Below are 10,714 nucleotides of genomic sequence, written 5' to 3'. Positions count from 1 at the left end.
GATCTAGAATCTAAACGACTCAAATCACATCACTGAAACGAGTTCGTATCAGAATATTTTTTGGAAACAAATATTTTTGAGTGGGTAAACATTTTTTAGTCGATCTAAAATTTTACATACTATTTCTTGGAACTATTTTAGAATATAAGAAATATTTCCCACAAAAATTTTGATCAATAAAGTAAAAAAAATAAAATATGAAAAAAAAGAAAAAAATATTTTGTGGGTTGAATTTTGTGCCAAAAATTTCCAGATCAAATATACAATATTTGAGGAGGCTCCAGTTTAAATTTTGTGATTTTTGGAAATCCAAAACACCTCGAATGAAGTTTTTTCAAGTTGCTTCACAAATTTTCAGATTTTCAAGTTTTAGGGATTTTCGTTCACTCTTAGGCTTAGGTTTTCATTTGTTTTTTATTTTTATTTTTCCTTTAAGAATTCTAACATTTTATTGTTTCTTGTGTTAGTACGTTAAAGCATGTTGCACATTCCTTCCTCCATGCAACATAATTCTTTGGTGTATAGCCGATTTTGGACTATTAGTGCTACTAGGTTTGCTTTGCTAGTTTGATTCTAATACATTCTGATTAGTTGATATAAATACTTTTAAAAGACTCACAAGATTAATTCTTACCTCATTGAGAATTTAGTTTTATTTCTGAGTTCATAAGGTGAGGTTTGCTTCTTCTTTTTTCCTTTTGAGTGTTATGTTTCTTTCAGGCTTTCACAATGGCTCGTGACACTCGTAGCTGTAAAAACCATGATGAGATACCATTTGATGACAAAGAACAAGATGTTACATTTGAGAATATTATGGGAATGGCCAATTTGACTAAATATCAAACGGAACAAAAAGAGAGCATTAATCAGCTTACCAAACAAATTCAAATGCTAACTTAAGTTGTTGCTTGTTCGGAGACTTCTTTGAACCGATGGCTTCGTGCTTGTGATAGTGATGGTGATGAGGATTTTGCACAGCTTCATTTTCGTTCTAATATTGGTAGACGATGATATCATTACACTGATGAAACTTTGGGTATTTTTGATCGAGGCCAGCCTTCTGTAGCTAAACCAAAGTTCAACATTTTTCCATTCTGAGGGCAGAATGATCCAAATGCATATTGTGATTTGAAGGCTAAAATTGAGATCATGTGTAACACCCTTAACCTGTCTTCATCGCTGAATTAGGGTTACAGAGTATTACCGTACAATCGAAAACATTTAACATCATAATATTCAAATAAATTAAACATATCATAATCCATCCATTCGTAAGCACTTTGTACCTAAATCGAGCCTTTGAGGCCCTAAAAATATCATAGAAGCAATTTGGGACTAATTCGAAACAAAACGAAAAGTTTAAGAAAAAAATACAAAATTTGTAAAATAGGGGTCACATGGCTGTGTGGCCAAGTTGTGTGAAATCACCCCAGGCCATGTCTTCACCCATGTAACTTATTAAGATGCCCCATACACTTGTGTGCCAGGCCGTGTGCTAGGCCATGTAAGTCTCTGAGTTGCCACACATGCCTGTGTGCCAGGCCATGTAACTCGCTGACTTGAACCCTAAGAAATTTTGAGATGACAGACGACCATGTTGCACGGCTGTGTGTCTCACACGGCCATGTGAACCCAAAATTTACCTAAAATCAAACCATTTCCTACCTATTTCATGCATAACCATTCAACCCATTTAAGCACAGATTCAAGGGTTTCAAACACCATTCAAACATGCATAAACATACCATTTCAAACATCCTAAATCACCTAACCAATATGCCATTCAAAGGGACCGCAATTATACCAAAACATTTCATACTAAACTAGACAACATTTCCTTATTTCAAACTTACAATTTAGTTCAATTACCTACCAAAACATATCACAAATGACCTAACTTTAAATAAGCATTAATAGTTCATCAAGTTCAAACTTAAACTTCACAAGTATGATCGTACTCACCATTTTCACATTCACAAATGATTGTTATGTCTCATGATAAGTTTTAAATTTATAATTAACCATTCTTGAAAACTAACTATTATCAAGAAAAAGGTAAGCGCACCTTATCGAATAGTAGTATAGCTTATGGCAAGGCCGAGATGTCGAACCCAAAGGAACTAAAAGTACTAGTATTAACTTTCTTTTTATTATCTAGCCTAAAAATAAAGGGGTTTGTTTTATCTAAACTAATTACTAAACTAAGAATACACAAAAAGTAAATTGGGGAAATAACTTTTGGGAAAACTGAATGATTTGGACAATACCCAAGGGAAAAATCCACTTAGACTTCACTTGTTATTGACTCTGAATTAGACGATTTATTCATTTGACTTGATCTATAGAAATCCTTAATTTATATTATTATCTCTCTCGAGACTAACAATGTCTAACCCTAGGTTGATTAATTGAAATCTCTTTCTAACTAAAACCCCTAGTGTTGCATTAACTCGATCTATGGATTCCTTTATTAGGTTTCACCCTAATCCGACAAAATCAACTTGATCTATGGATTCCTATGTCTAGGCGTGAAATCAACTCCGCTTAATTAGGCTAGATCTACTCTTAGACAGGGACTTTTGCTCCTCTGAATAAGCACATCAATACTTGAATCAATATCCTGGAATACTAAAGTAAGAATTAAGAACTCATAATTAAGAACAAGTCAAATATTTATCATATAATTCAGAAAATAATAACAAGATCCATCTTAGGTTTCATTCCCCTTAGGTATTTAGGGGGATTTAGTTCATCAGTGTAAAAGAAAACATCTCAGAATAATAATGATAACAAAACATAAAGAAAACCCAAAAACTCCTGAAGGAAATTGAAGGGAGATCTTCAGTCTTGAAGGATAATTCGACTTTTGAGATGGATCAATCGGCTTTATTCGAGTAATTCCTTGCCTCCTACTCCGTGTCTCCCTTCTAGGTACCTCTTGAGGTGTTTATATAGGCTTTAGAATGATTCAAATTCCTCAAGAGTGGCATTTTCTGAATAGGAATAGACTTGGGCTCGACAGGGTCACGCCTGTGTCCAAGTGCTTCAACCTGTGTTCGAGTCTGTTAAATAGACACAACCGTGTGGTCTACTTGTGTAAGGAAGTCCAGGTCGTGTTAGAGTCTGCTAACACTACATGGGCGTGTGGTATACCTATGTAGGGAAGTCTAGGCTGTGTTGATTTCCCACGTTAGCCCATTTTCTTCGTTTTCAGCCTGTTTCTCGCTCTTTTTACTCTCTATGCTCACCTAAGTATGAAACATGAAATTAACAGATTAGGAGCATCGAATTCACCAAATCTAAGGAGAAATCATCCATAAATGTGCTAAGCATGGGATAAAAATATGTATAAATTACAGTTTATCAAATACCCCCACACTTAAGCGTTTGTTTGTCCTCAAGCAAAATCCTCAATTCACAATTAAGAATTCATGTTTCTCAACTTATAATTCCTATCAATAATATTTCAAAATAAACCATAAGTAATCATACATTGAGAATTCGACTAGAAGAACATCAAAGTTTCAAACATTCCAAGTTGAGCATTTTATCATGAAAACATAGGTGTCTCCCCACATCTAAGTAATCACCTTTGATTCAAAATATCACAGAGTTTCACATCCTCACTAAAGATTCACTCAAATCACTCGAGATGTTTAAGGACAGGAAATTTAGCACTCATTAGTCAATATGAAAAGTTATTACCATAGGCTTGCGTGAAAATCAACTCTCCACCGCTATATATTGAGATGATACATGGCTTTGGTTAGGGGGTGTGGTCATAAGCTGAAAAAGGAGATTAGAATCGAGATTGAATTGAAAAATTACCTAACTAGAAAAATACTACAATTGAAAATTTACATTCCTAATTGAGCTTTTCTTCATGGATAACATTGTTTAACTCTAAGCATTACATAATTTCATAATAAATATATATATTTTAAGAACAAGTCAAAATAACATAGGATTTTACTAAAAATAAAACATAGTTAAGTAATTAATTCAAATCAAATCTCGACAAAAATAAAGATCAATTTAAATGAGGGGATTTCAATAATAATGGTTTATGGGTTAGTATTGAGGGTAAATAATGAATGGTTTGTTAGGCTCAAGGGGGGTTCACTAATGGGTTAATTATGAAGGTAGGCTGTTATGGAGTGAGTGGGTTAAACCTAAGTGCCTTTATTATCTCAACATATCAAATCAAAGATGTGGTCTTGACATACATAATCAAGCAAGTTCTAGAATAATAAATTAATATTGACGTACTCATAGCAATAATAAAAGTCATGAAAGAAATAATAGATGCTCTAAAGACTCAAGATCTCACAAAAATTATGGCTTTTTGATGTTAAACCTGTGAATTTCAACTCAAGATAATACCTAAACTTGGGGAAACAACCTAAAAATTTTTAATTCTCAAAAATCAACTTTATCATGCTCGATTCTCTAATTCCTTAAAACCTAACAATCAATGCATAAATGCCTATGTTTTAATTTAAGATATATCAATAAAAATCATAAATTAATCAAAATTCATTCTAATAATGATATGAGAAGATTATTTGAGAACAAGAAAAAATTCAGGGATTTTCTAATAATGATATAAATAACCCCCCACACTTAAGATGTACATTGTCCTCAATGTACAAAGATGTATAATAGCGATATAAATATAATATCGAAAGAGAGGAAGAGAAGTGAAACTGCCCTGAGATTGTGGATGAAATCCTTGGATTAGCCAGAGCGAGAACTGAAGATAAAGCTAAAGACAAGGCCTGATTCTGAGGGGTAAATGAGAAGACACTATTGTGAAGGAGAATTAAGGGAATAATTCGAAGATTACCATAAAAATAGGTAGAGTTTAAAAATATAAAACATGAGTCTTCAAAAATAAATAGAAATAAAAGTAAAACGAGTTTAAAAAGAGGCACGACCGTGTCGCCCAACACTGGTCTCACATGGCCATGTCACACGCCCGTGTGGCTTATGTCCAGCCCGTGTTTATCGTGAAATGAGGAATCGCCACACAGCGTGAGGACACGCCCGTGTGTCTAGGCCGTGAGGTCACATGGTTGTATCGCACGACTGTGCGCGATGTGGTTTGCTTCTCCAATGCCCGTGTATATATGCGCACGCCAGTGTTCTTTTGATAGTCTTGACCACGGGTGGTGACACAGGCGTACCGCACACCCGTGTTAATTTCTCAGTTTCTTCTACGGATGTGGCGCACGCCCGTGTTATTTTGATAGGATTGCCCACGGCCATGTCACACGGTCGTGGCAATGTATCGAATCCTGTGTTTTAGGAAAATTTTTGCTCTGCTTTCACACGGCCGTATAGCACGGCTATGTCACCGCCCGTGGTATGAGCACGACCTAAAGCACGCCTGTGGGTAAGGCTGTGTTTGCCCCTGTCAAATGTCAAAATTTCCTGCAGTTAAACTATGAATAGTTAGAAAATTAAACCCTATTTAGTGAGGTTAGTGCTTGGGTTGCCTCCCAAGAAGCGCTTATTTAGAGTCTAAGCTCGACTCTACCTTGTGGGTATATTTAGGGAAGTTTGTGGAGCCGTAGCTCCTCTCTATCGTCTTTGAAATTCTCACTGTTGTAGAGTTTGAGGCAATCTCCATTTACCTTGAAAGTGCCTTGTGATGGGTGACTTACCTCTACTGTGCCATATGGAAAGACAATTTGGACTACGAAAGGACCTGACCATCATGATTTAAGCTTCCTAGGGAACAATTTGAACCTCAAGTTATATAACAGGACAAGATCTTTGACTTAAAATTGCTTGCGTTGTCTTAAACGAACATTGTGGCGGTGCTTCATTGCTTCCTTGTATAGGCGTGAATTTTCATATGCATTGGTTCGCCACTCATCTAACTCTTTCAACTGCATCAACCTATTTTTACTTGCAAGTTTAGGATCAAAGTTTAGAAATTTTATAGCCCAGAATACCTTCTGTTCTAACTCAAATGGTAGGTGACAACTTTTTTCTGTAAACAAGTCTGTAAGGGGATGTTCCTATGGGGGTCTTAAAGGCAGTTCTATAAGCCCATAAAGCATCATCTACTTTAATCACCCAATCCTTCTTGTTTGATTCTACTATCTTTTCTAGGATACGTTTGAGCTCTCGGTTTGCTACTTCGACTTGTCCACTAGTTTGAGGATGATGGGGGTAGCTGTTTTGTGGTGAACTCTGTATTTCTTAAGGGTCTTATCAAATTGGGCATTACAAAAATGAGTACCCTTATCACTGATAATTGCTCTTGGAGTTCCAAATCGAGAGAAGAGTTTCTTAAGGAATCGTACTACCACTCTAGCATCATTAGTCGGTAAAGCTTGGGCTTCCACCCATTTAGACCTATAATCAACGACTACTAATATGTATTTATTCCCAAACGAGCTGGGGAATGGACCCATGAAATCAATACCCCATATATCAAATATTTTACACGAGAGCATGTATGTTTGGGGCATTTCGTCACGTTTAGAGATATACTTGTTCATTAGCATTTATCATAAGTAGCAACATACCTGTTGGCGTCCTTGAAAGGTGTGGGCCAATAAAAACCTGATTTGAGTATTTTATGTGCGGTCCTATTTCCACTGTAATGTCCTCTAGTTGGTCCTGAGTGGCAATGTTCCAAGATATTCAATGCTTCTGACCTTGTAAAGCATCTCCTAATGACTTGATCTGCACATATATGGAAAAGGAAATGGCCTTTCCAAAAGTAGTTTTTCACATCAGTAAAGAATCGCTTCTTTTGCTGATGTGTCAACCCTTTTGAGACAATGTTAGCGGCTTGAAAATTTGCAATGTCTGCAAACCAAGGTACCTCCGAATCAGATATAGCAAAAAATTGTTCTTCAGCAAGTGATTCATTTATTTCAACTTCATCCGGCTCTTTAGTACTTGAATTTTCGAGCCTAGAAAGATGGTCAGCTGCAAGATTTTCAGGTCTTTTCTTATCTTGAATCTCCAAGTCAAATTCCTGTAATAATAGAATCCATCGAATAAGTCGAGGTTTTGCATCAATCTTAGTTAAAAGGTAGCAAAGAGCAGAATGGTCAGTATAAATGACAACTCTAGACAATATTAGATATGGCCTAAATTTATCGAATGCAAAAATCACAGCTAGCAGCTCTTTCTCCGTGGTGGTGTAGTTTTCTTGTGCGGCTGTCAAAGTTTTGCTAGCATAATAAATGGGTTGAAAATGCTTGTCTCTTCACTGTCCCAAAACTGCTCCTACTACAAAATCACTCGCATCGCACATTAGTTCGAAAGATAAGTTCCAATCAAGTGCAATTATAATTGGAGCTTTAGTCAATTTATCCTTTAAAGTATTAAATGCTTCTAAGCATTCCTGATCGAAATTAAAAGGCATATCTTTTTCTAGTAATTTAGTCAAAGGCTTAGCTATTTTAGAAAAATCTTTAATAAATCTTGTATAAAACCCAGCATGTCCGAAAACACTTCTAATAGCCTTAACCGATTTAGGGGGAGGTAGTTTCTCAATGGCTTCAATTTTAGATTTATCAACCTCAATCCCTTTACTATAAATTTTATGTCCTAACACAATACCTTCTTGAACCATAAAGTGACATTTTTCCCAATTGAGCACAAGATTTGTTTCCTCGCATCTTATTAAGACTCATTTTAAATTTTTAAGGAAAAGATGGAAAGAGTTATCGAAAACTGAGAAATCATCCATAAATACCTCCATGATGTCTTCTATGAGTTCGTAAAAAATGACCATCATGCAACGCTGAAAAGTAGCAGGAGCATTACATAATTCAAAAGATATTCTACGATAAGTAAACGCACCGTATGGGCATGTAAATGTCGTCTTTTCTTGATCTTCAGGAGCTATTGGGATTTAAAAATAGCTAGAGAGTCCGTCTAAGAAGTAGTAGTGCATGTGCTTTGATAATCTTTCTAACATTTGGTCATTGAATGGAAGGGGGAAGTGATCTTTTCTTGTGGTGTCATTCAGCTTCCTATAGTCAATGCAAACTCTCCAACCTATGACTGTCCTTGTTGGGAATAATTCATTCTTCTCATTGGCTACAACAGTCATGCCTCATTTCTTAGGAACAACCTGCATTGGACTTACCCAAGAACTGTCAGAAATAGGATAAATAATTCCAGCATCTAGGAGTTTAATTACCTCAGCTTTAACAACTTCCTTCATGGTGAGGTTCAGTCTTCTTTAGGCTTGCACACATGGCTTATATTCATCTTCCATTAAAATTTTGTGGGTGCAAAAAGAAGGGATGATCCCTTTAATGTCAGAAATTTTCCAAGCTATGGCCCTTTTATGCTCTCTTAATACTTGGAGTAATTCCTCTTTCTCCTTGGGTTGCAAGTTAGATGCAATAATTACCGGTAATGTAGAATTGTTTCCAAGGAATGTATATTCCAAGTGATTCAACAATTGTTTAAGTTCCAGTTTGGGAGGTTCTTCAATAGAGGGTTTTTACTTAAGTTCATAATTTAACTTAATACCCTTATATTCTACTAGCCTTGAAGAGGTTTCATTGGAATTTAGTTTGGTTCGTATCTCAGAATCATCATCCACCCCCTCTCCTTGGGCAAGACATAGTTCCATCGTGTCCTTGTGTACGATTTCTTGAAAAGAATCTTGAGTAGCATGATCAATAGAGTTAATAAAATAACATGAGTCATTCTGTTCCGTAGAAAATCTCATGACATCATAAATTTTAAAAATAATCTCTTCGTCACCTACTCTAAGTACTAATTTACCCTCACTGTAATATCCTGAATTAGGGCTTAATTGAAATAGTGGTTTCGTGACCACAAATCCGAGATAGAAATAATTATTTTACAATTATTTTGATTTTATGATATGATTGCATGATTGTGTGAAAATTTCGTGATGAAATTCTATGCCTAAAGTGCTTAAATTGAAAGTAGGGACTAAATCGAATAAGTTGCAAAACTTGCATTCTAGAAGTTTTTAGTATGAAATTGTTTTGGAATATTAATTAGGAGGTCTTAAATAGCAATTTGACCAATTTTAAGTTCATGGAAAAAATTAGGACATGGAAGGAATTTTTGGAAAGTTTAGTAGTAAGGGTATTTTGGTCATTTAGTTATTAAAATGAATTAAAAACAAAATTAAAAGCCAATTTTTGTCCATCTTCTTCTTTAGGCCAAAATTTCAAGGGTTCTCCATAGCTAGGGTTTGTTTCAAGCTTCCAAGCTCCATAATCAAGAGAAACGAGATTCAAGTCGTGATCGAGGAAAAGAAAAGATTGTGGACTAAATTGCAAAATCTTTATATTTTGGTACCAAGGTAAGTTCATGTGTAAATAATGTAGCATAAATGTTATTTTTAAGTTATTAATGTTAATTATATGATATGCTGATTTTTAATCGTGAAATATTATGCTTTGTGGTTAATGTTGAGTAATATGCAAATTATGTTTACTACTTGATAAATATGAATTGCTACCGAGTATCGGTTCCGATATTCCATGGAAGACGGCAAATGTGAGATTGAGGGAAAAAGCCCGTTTGAACCTTAGGAATAGATTAGGATACAAGTGACATGTCACTAGGATGGTTGAGCATCCGAACTCGTTGAGTTGAGTCCGAGTTCACTTATGGATGTGAATGTCCGAACTCGTTGAGTTGAGTCCGAGTTCACTTATGGATGCGAACGCCCGAGCTCGTTGAGTTGAGTCCGAGTTCACTTAGGGGCGGGTTACATGATTTCTTGATTACATATGAGGCACTTATGTGCAAATTATCCGTGTATCCGAGTTGTATTTCGATGTGTTCAACGGGTGAAATTTCTAGTGAAATGGAAGAACACTTAAGATGCAAGCGATGTTTTGGTAAGTGTTGTGAAATGGACACTTTGGACAGGCGTGTTCTTAACCCTCGGGTTGAAAATAGATACAACAACGATAAGGTGGTAAGATGATGAATGATGTTTAGAAATGTGATATATGTTTTGGTGATACCATGCTAAAGTTGTTTGGTATATTTGTATTGTTATGTTACTTGTTATTTACATATGAACTTACTAAGCATTTATGCTTACTCCTTCCTTTTCATTCACTGTAGTTTTGAACAAGCTTTGCTCAGAATCGGACAGGTCGAAAGTTCGATCACACCGTCCAAAGGACTTTTATCTTGGTAAATGGCTTGTACAACTACTTAAGTATGGCATGTATAGCAATATACCTATTTTGTGTAAATAATTTTATGATATGGCCATGTTTGGTTGAGAAAATGTTTGATATTGATAAGTCATGGTGATGGCTAATTTAGATCATGTTTGATATCATGGAAGTTTAATAGGTTATCTAGTTAAAAAATTCATGGAAAGATGAAACTTGCCTTAAAATAGAATATTGCTGAAGTAATGACATGAATTTGAAATATCACTAAAAATAGTATAAATGGAACTAAATGATGAGTAAGTTATGAAATTGAAGCTTAATGAGTCTATTTTCATATGGATTGAACAAAACAGGAATATAAATTATATTCTATGAGATATTTAAACTTTTACGAAACAGGGCCAGAGTGATTTTTGGATCCCCTATTCTGACTTTAAAAATTCATAATAAATTTTACAAAAATAATTAGAAGTTTTTCTTATATGTACAGATTCCTTCTTGAGTATAGTTTTAAGAGAAACAAACCTAATAGTCATTGAAATTTTGTATAGAGATAT

The sequence above is a fragment of the Gossypium arboreum genome, chromosome 1 (genome assembly GCF_025698485.1).
Source record: "Gossypium arboreum isolate Shixiya-1 chromosome 1, ASM2569848v2, whole genome shotgun sequence".
NCBI lineage: Eukaryota > Viridiplantae > Streptophyta > Magnoliopsida > Malvales > Malvaceae > Gossypium > Gossypium arboreum.
This window is presented reverse-complemented; position numbering follows the sequence as displayed.